Below are 13,924 nucleotides of genomic sequence, written 5' to 3'. Positions count from 1 at the left end.
GTCTGAAGAGTAGCTGGCACAGATTTTTCTCCCCTTCCGCGGCCTCTCAGTTAATGCTGCATATCCCTTTGCTGTCCAGAACTTTTTATTTTCATGCAGTCTCATTGGGTGGTGCTTGGGGTTAGTTCCTATGTTGTTGCTGTTCCATTCAAGACGTTCTTGCTTACCCCAGCATCTTGAAGAGTATTCCCTATGTTTTCTTCTACAAGTTTCAGTGTTTCCGGTTATAAATTAAGATCTTTGATAAATTTGAATTGATTTTTTTGTACGAGGTGAAATATCCGAATCCAATTTCACCCTCCTGTAGGCAGAAATCCAAGTTTCCCGGCATCGTTTGTTGAACAGACTTACCTTTTTCCAGTGTATGTTTCTGACTCTTTTATCAAAAATTAAGTCTTTGCTTAGTGTCCGTTGCTTTTGATAGTATTTTATCGCAGCAACGAAAAAAAAAAACTGAGGCAGCAAGGTAACTTCCTCTTCTGAAGCTGAAATAGACTCCTTTCTCCCCTCAGTTGCAACAGAAATAAAACTAGAACAGGATGGGTTCCCAGCCTTCCTGTGGACAAAGTCAGCGAGGCAAGGTAGCGATGGTGAGCCCACTCTAGCCTTTGCTAATCCCTTCTTGAATGTCAGTAGAAAGACAGAACTACAACTCCCAGAATAACACTCGGCAATCTATCACCTAGCTCCGCCCACTGACCACGCCCATCCACAGTCCGTGGGTATAAAAGGACGAAATGGCCCGGCGGCGCGCAAAGCGGTGGCGCAGAAAGTTCGCTGTTTCTCGCGGCTTGGGGCTGAACGCAGCCGCTCCGCGTCTCCAGGGCTTTGCTGCCTGGCCAGCGACCTCCCTGTAGTACCGGTTCCCCGCGGACTTAAAAACCTGCGCTTGCGATGGAATATTCTGGATTCGTCAGAGGGGTTTTTCCTAGCGCGGATTGTGTATTTGCGCTGTCGATGCTCTTAGAAGAAAGGCACAGAGCTGTGCAAGGAGACGGGATGCGCAGGTCAGAGTCCTTCAGCGGCACTTGGCCCAGGTCAGCTCCTGGAGACAGCGCTGCAGCCGCCTGTGAAGCCAGGCGCGCGACTCCCGGCGTTTACCCCACAAGAGTCGGCTGCGCGGTGGCGGCACTTTGTCTTAAGGCGCTGGATATACAGTAGGGCGAGAGTTCAGGGCTTCGGGTTCCTTAACGTGGATTACTTGGTGCTTATCAACTGGATTTAGAAGACCCAAGACTTCGTCTCCATCATCGGTGGATTGTCTTCACACTTCCCAGCTGCTCTCCCACCTGGAGGTAAGTTTCCCAGCGGTTCGACGTTGTTCATTTGATTTGCCTACTCCCACCTTGTTTTGCTTTTTGAAGGCTTCAGGGTTGGAATTTTTGCTCTAGTTTACGCTAGGAGTCTTTCTAGCAATCAATCCTTCAGGTGGAGCCTACCAGCTCAGATCTCTGTAGTCAGCGGGCGTTCTGGGTCATGGTCCTGTACTTCAGCCTGCGGTGTGATGAAGCTCTAGGTTACCCCCCGCGCAGGGACAGAGACTTAGCAGAGGAAGCGCCTGCCTACTTGGCACCTGGCTTTTCGCGGGGGTGGTCCTTTGAGACCCTTTGCTTTGCTAGCCGAGCCTCTCCGTGCAGTGGCCCATTGCACACAGCGGGCTTCTAGGGTGCAGTGTTTGCGGGAGATCACGGGGGCTGGGTAGCAGAGGGGACGCTTGGTGGATACCTCATTATTTGGAAGACTTGGGCTGCTGCCTAGCGGATGGAGGGATGGGTATTGGCCATCACGCGAGCAGGCTTTCCAAAGGCAGGAATTTGGTCCAGTGTGTACACACACCACCCTCCTCTTCCCCGTTTGTGCAGCGTGTATCATGAAGAGGACTTTTGGCTCAGGTCTTGAGATACAATTGTAAATGAGACGCATCTGTACTCAATAGCTCTCGCTCCTCCTTGTCCTTTTGTGATTGCGCTGTGGTGGGGAGGTTGGTACCTGTCACCAAGTAGTCCGAGAGTAGGTGTTTGTTGAATGAATGACTGAGCTACCCCACCCTAAATTACACCAGGTTCCTCTGTTTCCTTCTCCCTCCTTGGCTCTCACTCTTAATTCCAGAACCTTCCCCCTGGAGGTGGTTTCCTGGGGACACTTTCCAGATACAGGATTCCCTCTCCCCTCCTCCACCCACCCCTGTCAGCAGTGCCTAGGCTCTCTTTGGAACCTGTGTATGGTGACCCATTCCCACCCATAATTCCTTCCTATATAGAAAGCTACTGGGCCTGGGATTGGCCTTGGTCAGTGCCCAGGGGCTTTGAGCTCTCAGGCAGCACCTGCTGAGGGAGGGAGGGCTAGGCAGCACAGGAAGAAAAAAAAAAATAATAATTTTTAAAAGTTTTGTGGGGCACGACTGTCCTGCAAGAAGTCGAGGTCCTGCTGCCTCTGGCCCCATCCAGGTCGTTGCCTACTGACCAGAATGGTAGGTACAGTATGGCTCCCCAGCGGCCATCCTCCTGCCTCTGACCTCTGCCTCAGTCTAACAACTCTAGGAGAGGCACTTCGGAAACAGTCTCATTGACCAAGGAGCCACAGACTAGCTTCCCCAACCCCCATTCTCCCCATCTCCGTAGATGGGACAACTGGCAGAAAGACATCCAGATGCCGCAGTGCTGGGAGCTGCACACCTTTTCTTACTGCAGCAAACCACGATGTTCGTGACTTTGTTTCCAGCTCACGTGCCCTCCCCACCCCCCACCCCCACCCCAGCCGGTCATGACTCTGTAGTACTACTGTATTCTCCTGCAGCCTAGAAGCAATCATTTGCTTCACTTAGATATATCCAAACTTACCCCCCAGTGATCATACACTGATGGGGGTCCCTTAGCACATAAATATTTCTCTGCCTTTGGGAGGATGCTTTACAAGAAGTTTCTAGAAATTGTCCTCCTTAAGTTGGTTGGTTGAGTGCTGGAGGATAGTTCAAGTGGAAGATGTTTCTGAGAAGGCGCTTTCATAGTCTTTCCCTTGGGGAGGGGGCACAGAGGCACAGGGCTAAAAAGACGGAAAAAGGACCACTGAGTGCAAAGCTTACTTTCTTCCAAAGACTCAACATCAACACAGCCAGGACTGTTCACTTGAAATTCTCCTTAAAACTATGATCCCACTTGCCTCTGTGACACTGTAGAGCCATGTTTGCTAGGCAGCAAGGTTTAAAGCGTTGCCTTTTCTTTAAGACAACTCTTGAATTTAGCATGGTCCTAGATTTACAGGAAAGTTGCAAATAGAATCCCCCGACCTCCCCAACCCTACCCCCCCCATCTCCTTTCCCACATGTTAACATCTGGCTCACACCACGGCACAGTGATCAGGCCTCAGGAGAGCATCGAGGATCTAGGGCTTCTGACTGACTCACAGGCCTTGTGCAGATGATCTTTTTCCCGGAACTCATTCTGTGTGCTACAAAGCCTTCTTGTGAAAATGGAAACTGACGGAGCACAACCTGTGGCCTTTGTTCCGAGAAGGCCTGACATGGAGAGGCCACCTCCAGCTCCTGTCCACGCTCCCTCACCCGTCCTGTCTGACAGCTGCTGAACAGGATCAGGACTCCCCGACCCCTGTGGGCCTCCTGGGAGGCCCAGACCCCAAACTGTAAGAACCATCTCTGTACCCCGCTCCACCAAACTTCCACCAGGCATGTTGTTGAGTAAAAAATTGGGTTATTACCCGATGTGTCCCAACATGTCTCAGGAGGCAGGAGATGGATAACATCCGGTGGTGTGCGTGAGAGGAGCTGCTGAGCAACCGACTCCATGGTTGAGAAGTACGTGGTGCAGTGCTTGCGCAGGTGACTCACACAACACAGGAGTGGCAGGTGTGTCAGGCGTGCAAACCTTGCGTGGAGGCTGCATTTCCTGGTCACCTGGGCAGAGCTGAAGGGACATGACAGCCTTGCTTCCACCTCTATGGACTGAGGGAGTTTTGGGTAAGGGAGTCTGACTTTCTGTAAGGGATTTCTTTTGGCGGTGCGTGGAGCCAGGGTGACGGACTTGGGGACGAAGGCCATCACGTAAAAGACTGCATATGAGAAGGTTGCTTCTTGGCCACGTGAAGGCTGTGTGGGGGTCTCTGTGTGGCGACCACACTCTCTCTTCCTCCAGAAGGCCTCCCTGGCTTACTTGTGCCGCTGATCTCTTCGACTCTTTGACAGAGATTCTGTGAGTCTAAGCCTTGAACCCACAGTGTGCATAGATTAGAGCTACCTGCTTGCAGCCTCTCGCAGCCTCTTCCAATGTGGACTGGCTGGCCTCACAGAGCACAGGTGATGCTTGTGTGAGGTTCCTTCGGTCTCGGTAGAACACACTTCGGCTGAGGTCTGGTTGCAGCCACTTGGCTTTTCTTTGAGCACCTTGACACCCCCCACCACCTGCAGTGTTTGATTGTGTTTTGAGATAGGGTCTCTCTGAAGACTAGGCAGGCCTTTACCTTGAAACAGTCCTCCTGCCTCAGCTTTCTGAAGTGCTTAGATTAACGTTTGTGAGCCACCATGCTGCTACTCCTTAAACAAGGCCTGAGCATTTCCTGTACCCAGCCCACTCCAGTGGGGGTGGGGGTGGGGGTGGGGGTTCATAGCAGGGAGCCTTAGGGGAGAGGGGCAGGGGTGCTATGACTAAACAGCCTTGGGAATGGACACAGCTTTCCACACTCACTCCGTCCCTCTCCTCAGAGACTCATCCTTGAACCCCACCCCCACCCCACCCAAGGAGCCACAGCTCTTCTTCCTGGATGTACTTGGGTCCGGTTCCGGGCTGTCACTTGGCCCCTCCACAGTCGCCTCCAGATCGCATGGCTTGCTTGAGAATGAGTGGCTTGGGAGAACTTGCTTAGCGATGTCCCCACTTCCCCATTCGTCAGGGGCTCGGCCGGGCAGCTTGGTAGACCTCCTCCCCTCCCCACCCCCTTCTAATATATGCTCACCAGGCTATTAAACAGGAGACACTTGAAGACAGGGAGTGACTGATTTGTGGGCAACTAAAGCCTAAGTCCAGCCTCTCCCCTGCTGAAGCTTCCTGGCCACAAAGCCTCTTTGTTCCCCCACCTCCAGGCAGGCTCCATGGTTTCCCCCTCGTTTACTCGTCCGCTCCTGTCATTTGTGGGTTGGTACCGGCTTTTTTTTTTTTTTTTACCAGAGACCTCTCAAATTCAGGTGTCCTCTGTCCTTAATGAGACAGTGGTGCTCTGGGGTGGGTAAGTGACAAGAGAGGCACCTCTGTGGCCTGTGGGCATGCAGTGGATGTGCGCTCTTTGGAAGGTGCACCCTCCCCCACGCGACTAGGCTACTTTGCACAGTCGTGCACACAGACCATTGTGACCTTTGGCTGTGACCACATACCTCATCCTAGTCAACGCCAGTGTCCTCATGGGGCCAGGGGTACCTTCTATGCCAAATTACCCTTTTAGTGTTGGGACAGGGCCTTCCTGCTGTACGTAGCCCAGGCTGTCCTTGAATACACCATCTCCTGGCTTGTGCCTCTGAGTGTTAACATGACAGGCAGGAGCCCCCACTATGACACCGTTAGACCATGACTTATGAAATATCTTCCCTTCAGTTAGGCTGATCCTACAAGCTTTGCTTTCTAGACTGAGTTTGTGATGCCTCATGGGGCGGGGGGGGGGGGTTGTCCTACACAATACCATTCCTGTTTGGTTCTATGAAAGCCCCAAAGCCCAGAGGAATCCTGCAACCTGCAAGAATGCTGAAGTAGCAAGTTTCCATCCAAGAATTCTTTCTGTACCGTGAATCATCGTCCCCTCCTCCCTTATTTGGTTTGTTGATACAGGTTTTTGCACGGAAGTCTTGAAGCCAGGTGCCTTTGTGTGCGGCTAGACAGCAGTGGCTGTGTTTGGGGGAGCGTAGGATGGGGCCCCGCTCTGCAATCCCTTCAAATCTGTGAGCCCACCCCCACCTTGTAAGCTGCTGAGCTTAGAAGAAACTTATCTGTAGCGTCTCTTGCACACCCATTTCTTTCGCTTTAATGATTGGCCCTCGACCTCATTTGATCAGTTTGCTTTCCCTGGATGGGGAAGCCTGGGTAGGCCGGGATGGGAGGGCTAACCTTGTCTGCCCTCCAGTCCTAGCTGGCCTGTTCTGTGAGCCATCTATGGAACAGTCCCTTCCTGTAACTGTAGACGAATTTCCAGTTACAGGGCTGTGGGCTTCTTCCCTGCTTCAGGCTGCAAATACTAAGTGCCTGCTGGTTGCATCGTTAGACACCGTTGCTCTCCCTTTGCGTGCCTGGCCTGTGGCATCTCGTGGTCTTTGGTGCCAGTGAGAAGCTAAGGTGACGATGTGTCACTCTTCCTTGCAGGAGGGGATCTGTCCTGCTTTACTTATGGAAACAAAGGTGTCTGAGATGCTGGCTTTTAGGGGTTTCTTCTGTATTCAGGAGGCACTCAGGACCATGAGGTGACAATCATTCTTTCGTCTGCAGTTGTGACTTATTAACTCGTTCAAAACTATCCAACTGTAGAATATGCACTAGGTAAAAATGTGACCATCTTTGTCACTTTTCTGTGTATAGTTGTTGCACTTGGTCTGTGTGCATCTGTCACCATCCCTTTGCAGATTGCATTTGTCCCAACAGAAACTCCATATTCACAAAGCAGTAACTCCCTGATTCTGGTGGTCCTGGCCCTGGAAACCAACCTACTGTCCTGCCTGTGGCTTTGGCTGTCTAGGGGCGAGGTAGGTCCAGTGCCATGCTAGTCATTAGCAAGCTCATCCTCCGCCGTGGTAACGTGGGCACATTGCTTTCCTTCTTGCTTCCCAATGCCACCTCATTCTTCTTAGGCCTTTTAGCCTCGGTGAATGAGGCTGTTATGACTCTGAGTGTTTAGATAGTCACCCAAGTTCCTGCTTCCAGTCCTTTGGGTCTGTAAGCAAAAATGGAATTGCTGGATCAAGTTGTGATTTCATGTTTAATTTTTGTTTTTCAAGATCTACCCTGCCTTCCCCGGCAGCTGCAGCCTTTTACGTTGCTAGCAATGGTGCAGACATTCCTGCCCACACCTGAACTCCTCTTTCTCGGTCTCTTTTCCTCCCTCCACCCTCCCATGCTCTGGGGTGCTTGAAGCCTGGAGGAAGCAGGAGTTAAATTGCCCCCAAGGAACCCAGGACAGCGGAATTGGCCGCGGGTCTGGGTGCACTGGACTTGTTCTTGCTGTGTAAAGAGGGGTAGGTGGCCTGGTGTGCTCCCGAGGTCTTACTGTTTGAGCTGCAGTTTCCCAATGTTTTTGTGCCCTGCTTCATCCATCTGACATCACCTTCAGCCCGTGAGGCAGTCAGGTGTAATCCCACCTGACAGAAGAGGGCCTTCAGGCACGGGTAAGTGCAGCCAACGCCGGTTACCTAGACCCAGATGAACACACCTGTTGGTCCTAGCTCCTAAGATGGCAGACCTGGGAAAGGAAGGTGTTCGGAGGGGCTGGGAGGGTGGGGCACGGTCTCAGTGTTTGGGGGGAACGTTGGGCGAGTTCTCTCTCCCTGCTTGTCCTCCGGTCTCAGTTTTTCACGTAGGAATGTCACTGCATGTGAGCGTTTTCTTTTACCTACGCCCTTCCCCATGCAGCGGAGTGGCATAAGAGTTGGATTTTGAGCCCTATACTGGGGTGTCAGACTCCGGGGCAGATTTAATGGAGAGCCAGGGTGGGTTCTGGCTGGGTTCTGGGGGCCTCCTTTCTTCCAGTGTTTTCTGATGCGAGGCCCGAAGGTTCTGTCGGTTCTGGGTTAGTATTAGGTACTCCATGACTGCATGCAGCCTCCAGGTGGAGTCAGGCGTCATCAGTGAGTAGCATGCTTAGCACTGGGGATCAGGCTGTGCTCACATGCCATGCCTCCCAGCTCTCTGTACCTGCTTGCCTTGTGGTGAGAGATGGGGGACATGGCTTGTCCCCCTGTAGATGTGATTCTTTGCCAGTTAAAAAATTTAAACATACCTTTTCACTTTTACAATTAGGCGTCAAGGGCGAAGGTGCTTCCCTGTAGCTGTTTGGGGGTGAAGGAAGGAGTCAGCCCACACCTAGGGGTTCACTCTCCTTAGCAGGAGAGCAAATGACCCTGGGGACCTCTTCCCAGGATGAAGTCTGCCCACTACCTCTCCTCTTTGGCACTTGTTTGTGCATTAAATTGGATCTCAGGGAATCTGTGGTTGCTGGCGAGCCCACCTGGGAGGTCAGGTATTTGGAGTCTTACTTAGATTTCTGAGTGGAAACGAGGGATGTGGTTAACCAGAGACCTTGGCTGCTTCCTCACTCCACCCTGACCACTGGGCTGTTGGGCCTTTCCAGGGTTGGGTTTTCTCATTAGTTAAGTACCTTTCCTGTATCTTGGCCCTCCCTTCTCCCCATCATTGAGATGGGGGAACCTGGCTCCGCCATGCCTCCTTCTAAACCCTTTCTCTAGGCACTGTGTCTGCTTATAGATAGCAGCTTGTGAGAGATGGACCTGTGGCTGCGTGTGTAGCTCGCTGGGCACACTGGCCATCTGATAGTGTCATCTGAGCTTGCAGGATGGACTCAGCCTAAGTCCTTTAACAGTGTCACAGTGTCGTGGTTCAGTCAATGAGCCTTTCCCGGGTAGCATCAGCTAGCTGCCAGTCATTGGCAGTTCTAGCAGGAAGAAGAATAGGCCAGTCTCTAGCCCTGCCCAGAGGTCACTTCTTTTCGTTTCCACAGATCTCCACAGTCTTGGGGCTCTTTGAGGAATATTCCTAGGATCTCCAGCTTTGAGGATGGAGTCGTGGTTCAGCACGGTGCCTGCTGGCCCACCCCCATCATTTATATGACTGCATCTATTTTGCTAGGCCTCTGGGCCCAAGTCCTCATCCATAAAAGGGGTGTGTTTACCTTGGTAACTGGCTTTTAGTGGCAGGCTTCAGAGAAACTGGTTTGACCCAGCTTAAAATGATCCTAGTTTCAAATAACTGAGGAGGAGTTTGAGGGCTATGGCTTTGAGTTTTTTGTTTTGTTTTGTTTTGTTTTATCTCCTTGCCCCGTGATTCTGTATCCAGCTTCCTTTTTAAGTTTCTTTCTGGTGGGGCCAGGAAAGGCAGCGCGCCTCAGGCCTCCTGACTCTGCAGATTCCTTGTGTTACTACTCACTAGGGCAGATCCTGGGCCAGCCTCCATTGCCCGTTGCAGCCGTGGCCAGGGGATGGATCCCACGATTGATTGGTTCTTCTCAGGTCACGTGCTTCCCATCTTCCCAGCTCCTCTAGGATTCTGAAATTGGAGGCACAAGCCCCCGGGAAGCATATACAGATGTGGGGAGATGCCCCTCAACACCTGATGTGAATAACTTGGGCGGCAGGGCACACCTCAGTGCGTACCCGCTTTCCCTTGATGTGAACCTGGTGCCTGAGGGCAACCCGCGCAATGCTGACGCTCATAGAGAGGTGGGATGCGAACCTCCCTTAGTAGCGCTTTCCTCCTCTGCTTCCATGAACTGAGAGCCTTGTGTGTGGAGATGTTGCCTTGCTCCACTGTGGAGTTGCTGAATCTGGCCTCACCGTGGGTCGCCTGGGACTGGCTTCTTGTCCTTCCACACAGTTGTCTTAAGAGTAGCAACCCGATGCTTTGAAAGGCACCTCTTACCTGGGATGTCTTCAAAGAAAAGAAAGCAGTTCCCTAGCTCAGCGCATCTGAGAGCCCACGATATTGTTCCCTGTGTCCCTCAGGGGAGATGCACGCTGTCCTTTTCTGGCCTTCGTGGCCCGTCGCCAGGAGCTGGGGGCAATGGATTTGGGCAGACTCCTTGCCAGACTCGTGTGTTTGGCCGCCTGCAGGGAAGTCGAGAGCCCAGGGAAGCCAGACATAGAGTCAGCGCAGGAGTCGCTGCACAAGTGGCTGCATTGAGATGGTTCTTTTTTGTTCACACGTTCATGTGCCAACTTGGAAGGAGATCTCCCGGGTGCTCCGTGTGAGAGAGAGGCGGCTTTGATCTCCAGGCTGTGGAGCTCTGGGGGGGGGGGGGCAGAGGGGGACGACTCAATATTGCTCGCTTTGTCCTCACACTACACAGGTAGGCTTTGAGGAGCTGTGACTCATGCCCATGGGTTCTGTGAGCCTTAAAAGGAAGCTATGCAGCCCTGGCAGGTGCTGTCAGCTGTCCTCAGTTACCACTGTCTGGGGAGGGGACATCTTGCCATCATGGATAGATTGTTTCTGTCTAATGCTTGAGTAGAGATTGCTTTCTTAGTTGGGGGAAGGGAGAAGTGGGGATGGCTCTTATGTATTAAATTGGTTCAGGAGGAAAACCAGTTGCTCCATTTACCAGATAAGGAAACAGAGGCTCCGGGAGCCGATGTCACTCATCTGAAGTCACCTGGCTGGTCAGTGACAAAGCCTCTAGCTGCAAGCTTGTAGGTGTGTGCCCTTTGGAAAGTTGTCAGAGTCACGAATCGAATGGATTGCATCATGTTTCTATGGGTGCGGTTTGCCCTTTGCCTCTGTCTACCAGGAACCTACTGTCTTCTTAGAACAGAGCTTCCTTCACCCTCTCCACCGAGTCCATTGGAAATTGACATTTCTCTCCTCTGTAGATGAGGCAGTGTGGCCAGCCTTGAAGTAATTAATACCCGAACCATCATTAAGCATTCCAAGGGTTCAAGGCTTTCCCCTCATTTCTACTCCTTCCATTAGCCACCTTCATATCCCTCCCTTGGGGAGGGTTTGAAAAACTGTCAATAGCATAGCATTTCCCAGCTCACAGATAACAGAGTCTGGACCACATGAAGACAGGTCTGCCTTGGAAACTAGGACACTTCCCCCTCCCCCACTGTCCTGCCTCTCTTTGCTTTAGACAGTGCACATGTCCACATCCCCAGTATCAAGGATTTCCGCTGTGGAAATCCAGTGAATGATGTTTGAAGCCTGGGCTTGTTGAATTGAACTGCTATCCCGTTTGGCATTTGTGATTGTTTGCATTGAAAGTGACGCTCCTGGGAGGGTGGTCCCAGCATCCCCAACAAAGAAGGCTTGTGTGGATGGGCTCTATGTTTCCATGGGACGGTGATGATGATGCAGATGGATGCACTGTCAAAGGGTCCTCATGCCCCGCTCACTGGGACAGTGATGTGCTCTTTATCCTGGAACTCAAAGCTTAGCTTGCAGGGCAGAGCCATTGCCAGGCTCACTCTTTGGATGCTGTGCCTGGAACTGGGGGTAAGGGGTATCCAACATGACCTTCTGATGGGGTGCTGAGACCCCTATCCTGCTACCATGAGCCAGGTCTTTTGTATAGAGTACTCTTTAATTGGCCTGACTGGGAGATGGAGAACTCCTGTGTGACCTTGAGGCCGAGGGAAGGTTGGGGTTGAAGTGTGCATCATTCAGTGAAGTAGGTGGACTTAAATCCTTCCTTCTACTTATTAAAAACAGGGCTGTGTGGATGTGTGTGCTTGCAGGTGTGTATGTGTGCAGGTGTATGTGTGTGTGTGCAAGTGTATGTGTGTACAGGTGTATGTGTATGTGTGCACAGGTGTATGTGTGTATGTGCAGATGTGTGTGTAGGTGTATGTGTGTGCATATAAAGATCAGAGGACGGCTTTCAGGAGTTTGCTCCTTACACCTTGTTTTTGAGGCAGGGTTTCTCCTGTGTCTACCACTACATCGCTGGTGTGAGCTTCCGTCTTGTTTCTAGACTCTGCATCCCTCTCACTGTAGGAGTGTTGGTGTTAGAGTTGTGCACCACCGCATCTGTCTTTTTACACGGGTCCCAGGAATCAAACTCCCGTCACCAGGCTTGTGCAGCCAGTGCAAGCAGCTGAAACATCTCCTCAACATCCCCCCGCCCTGACCTTAGACCTTCTGTGATTTGAAAAAGTCAGCTCCATGGTTCTATCTCCGTGGACCGCGGTACATCTGTGCTCTCATGCCTCATGTTGCTGGATTTAATTGGGGAAGAAAGTTTTCCATTTTCTAACCAGAAGGCCCAATTCCCTCTGGGGGTTTTTCTCTAGGAAATGTAAGATTTGGGCTGTGGTTTCCATCGGCTTCTGTGAGATGATTTGTATAAAGGCAGTGTGTAGACTTCAATATGGAAGGTGCATGGGATGAGTACCCCAACCGGGAATATGTTGGCTTGAGTGCCTGGGGTGAGGGGCGAGGTGTGGGGAGAGGAGGCTAAGTGGCGCCCTCTAGCGCTTATGTCCCCGGGTCTGCAAAGGCTGGTGTCAGCCCATTATACCTTCCCTCCGCCCTTCCTGTGCTGCCTCTCCCTCCTTCCCTCTATCCCCTCTCAGTGGAGTTGGTGATTTGGCAGCCAGTTTTCATCCAATGGACCGGGATAAACGTATATCTAGGGTTTGTTTGTTTTTCTATTTTTGCAAAGTTTTCTTTTGCACCCAGCGTTTCTCTTCCTGAGCTTCTGCCGTGCTGACGTCTTGCAGCCGTGTGTGCCAACACCACTGTTTTGCACGCATTGGCTCCTATCTTCAACGGAGGCGTTGCTAGGTGTTCTCTGATTTCATTGCCGCTGGCCTGATGCCAACCCCAGGTCAACCTTGACCTCTTCAAGGTAAATCAGCAGGTAAGAGCCCCACAGTGTTCTGATGTTGGGCTGGTGCCTGGCTGTGCTTAAGGTGGGATCTGGGATGGGTGTGTGGGGGGGTGTTCTTAATCTGCATCTCCCAGCCATTCCAGGGAAGACCCCTCAATTTCTTGGAGATGTGCACGGTCAAATAAACGGAGTCAAAATACAAAATAGCCTCGCATGGTGATGATCTTTCTGAAAACATGTGTGGTAGTTTGGGATGGCTCTTTAAAAACTAGTGACCTTGCTGGGCATGGTGGCGCACGCCTATAATCCCAGCACTTGGGAGGCAGAGGCAGATGGATCGCTGTGAGTTTGAGGCCAGCCTGGTCTACAAAGCGGGTCCAGGACAGCCAAGGCTACACAGAGAAACCCTGTCTCGGAAAAAAAAATGGTGACTTTGTACCAAACTAAGCAGCTGAGCAGCACAGATGATGACTCTCCTCTGAGATTCGGCAGAACACTGGTTTTTTTTTTAAAGGTCCAGTGGGTATCATGGTCATTCTTTTCCTGGGTAGGTGTTTGGACTCTTAGGCCTTTGGAGGATGCACAGTTAGGACAAGGTAACCAAGGTCCTCCTCTTTGTAAGAAAGATTCTCTCTGGTGTGCTGGTATTCACATCCTGGATTTGGGAGGCAGATCTTGCCCTGATGGGAGACCCGGATGCCAGGAGAATTCTGCTCTGTGGGGCTGCTAAGGCCCAGCCATTCAGTTTCTCCTGAGGCATAGAGAGGCCTTGTTACAGCCTGGATTGTTCTGGCTATGAGAAGTACTGCCACCCCCCTCTTCCCTCTAACTTCCCTCCCCTCCCCTTAGGAAAAAAAATCCTCCCTCCCTTTCGGCATCCCTGTCTTTAAGAATTCCCTCCATTGTAGCCCTGGGACAGAGACCCTTCTGTGAGCGTGCTGGAGGCCTGTCCTGGGGACACCCCGCCCCCCCTATTAAAAGACCATTGGAACAAGCTCCCCATTCTCCTCTGGAGAGGGTCCCTCTGTCCCAGGCCAAGGGACTCTTAAGGGAACGCTTATCCTGGGACATTCAGTTTACAAAGACTCCTGCAATGTCAGATAAACTCTCTCAGCCAGCATGGGGAGGGGGGGACAGGAGAAGGACAAAACCCCCTTTATTTTCGCCCCTGCAGGGAGACCAATAAAGACTTTGTGCTGGAGAGCAGGGGTCTGAGCAAACAGAAGCTGGGGGTCTGCGGGACTTTGATGGGAAGAGCCTGGGGCTATTCTCATGGCAGTTTGGGGGGAGCCTTGGCATGGGATGGTCAGTTGCAACTTTCTCATCAGGTAACTGATCCTGATCCTAAAGTCACCCCCCTATCCCTCCCCCCGCACCATCC

At 51.8% G+C, this 13,924-nt stretch overlaps 1 long non-coding RNA gene across 2 annotated transcripts in view; it reads left to right on the top strand.

Moving 5' to 3' along the window:
• The first annotated feature begins 732 nt into the window (after positions 1–732).
• Positions 733–13,924, top strand: part of LOC311579127 — a 204,250-nt gene continuing 191,058 nt past the window's right edge. For both annotated transcript variants that reach the window (XR_014773061.1, XR_014773062.1), the window contains exon 1: positions 733–1,295. This is a non-coding gene — a long non-coding RNA (uncharacterized lncRNA). The remainder of the gene's footprint in view (positions 1,296–13,924) is intronic.

The sequence above is a fragment of the Acomys minous genome (genome assembly GCF_964271855.1).
Source record: "Acomys minous genome assembly, chromosome: 12".
Taxonomy (NCBI): Eukaryota; Metazoa; Chordata; class Mammalia; order Rodentia; family Muridae; genus Acomys; species Acomys minous.
Note: the sequence above shows the minus strand (reverse complement) of the source record. Positions and strands in the feature narration are given on the sequence as shown.